Below are 2,047 nucleotides of genomic sequence, written 5' to 3'. Positions count from 1 at the left end.
ATCCTAAATCACTAATTAATCTAAAAATATATAAGATTAAATCCTAAATGCAAATGCAATTCGAATTTTTGTATTTTTTATGAATTTGTGTTAAATTAAAACTGCAAATAAACACGAAAATTATGCAATTAATTCCTACAAATTAAACAATAAAAATAAAAAATCTTAAATCTAAGAAATCTGTAGGAGTAATTCATGCGAGGCAAAAATCACATGCTCACAGCTGGACAAAATAGTAAAACAAAGTGAAGCTTTGAAATTATATAATTACATTGAATACAGTTAAATACAGTGAATATATTGAAAAAGTAGAAAAAACTAAAGACAGTGAATACAATGAAATACATGGAATACATCGATATCCAGGCCATCGCCATGTGGGGCGTCACCGCCGATACCGGCGTCCTTTGGGTCGTCCAAGTAGTGAATCTCTCATTTCTGCTTTGAAAATTTTGAGATCTGCACTTGTATTTCTCCAGATCTTTGTTTCTCTTTTATCTTTTTTTCCCCAGATCTTTGTTCTCCTTACCACAACTCTTTAGAGCAAAAAAAGTTAAAAATCGAGAGAGATAATGGAGATGAATCAGTGGAGAATCGTGGATAGAGAGAATGGGGAAGAGAATGGTGCTGTGATTGAGAGAAAATGGAGAGAGAGATCGTGGGGAGAGAAGTTTACCTCCTATACGGTAATTTTAATTTGTGAGAGAAAAAAAAAGAGAGAAAAATAATACACAGCGTATTTAATGGCTTAAAGGTAGGAAGTGGCCATACATAGATATTTTGCTAAAAAAATTAAAAGGTAGCTATTGCAAATAATTTTTTAAAAGAGTATTTATTTATAATAAATAAGGTGTCAACATTCGCTATAGCAGGTAAAATTTCCTACAAGAAACCCCATAGATTTAATTCAGCCCAAGATAGGGCCGCTGGTAGACACATTTGTTAACTTAAGGCTCTTCTTCATTACCATTTTCAATAGTTGGACTTGGCACAAGTACAAATATTCCGAAATAGAAAATAAGATGAAACAAGGAAGTTGTCAAAGAGACTTATAGTTTATTAGAATCATACGATTTTGGTCCCAAAAAAGGTCCATAATGGAAAAAAAAAAGGCCTATAGAGATTAGTTGGAGTCTTTATAGTTTGTTTAGAAATTTTAATCTCAATAGAATCCGCATAGTTTCTATAATCCAGAAGCACAAAATGAGATTAATGCTTCAAATGCACAGTTTTTTGGCGGTGTGTTAAAAGAAGCTACGACACTTTTGGAAAGGAGAATCGGACTAGGTTGTAACTGTTATAGAAGACGTATAACCGTTGAGTAATAAAAATATAAAGTAATAGATTGTTTACCTCGAAATACGAGTAACAATTAAACTTGTTTGTAGTTTTAAAGATACGTGATTTAATTCAATACTAATTGATAACCAAGAAATCAAACGTATAAATTAAAGATGTAAGTTGAATCAAACCAGTACTTAAACAAGTCTTGACCTCAAGCTGTGATGGCCTCGAGGTTGGTCAACAAGAACAGTATAGTAAAGGCAACAAAGTTAAGAGACAATTCTGATGAGTAAGAACAAGAAAGTAAGAGAGTATATTCTTTTGCCAATGATTCATGGTGGTTACAAATAATTGGGATCCCCTTTATATAGTAGGGGAACCCTAAATAAGGTACATTTCTAATTTTAGCAAGGAATCTTATTGGGACAGCTGTCTAACCGCCTAGTACAAATTCGTACAAATCTGTTCCGGAATTTACATCGGATCTTGGGGATGTTGCGGGAATCTTGCTCTTTCTATTACAAACTCATAACAGCATCACCTCGGGGTTGGTCACACTCGGCTTCGGTGCTCATCGCGTACTTCGATCTTCGAACCTTGTACTTTGTCATCGGCCTCGAACTTGGTCCATCGGGGTTAAACTCGACCTATCCTGAATTCGGGCTTGAAGCGACTCTTCGACCCCGTGAAATCGGGCATACCTGATTTCGACCGTATACATAGTCCCCGCGTTTCTTAGAGTAAGATGATAATAAACGATTTG

Source organism: Nicotiana attenuata, unplaced genomic scaffold (assembly GCF_001879085.1).
Source record: "Nicotiana attenuata strain UT unplaced genomic scaffold, NIATTr2, whole genome shotgun sequence".
Classification (NCBI taxonomy): Eukaryota; Viridiplantae; Streptophyta; class Magnoliopsida; order Solanales; family Solanaceae; genus Nicotiana; species Nicotiana attenuata.
Note: the sequence above shows the minus strand (reverse complement) of the source record.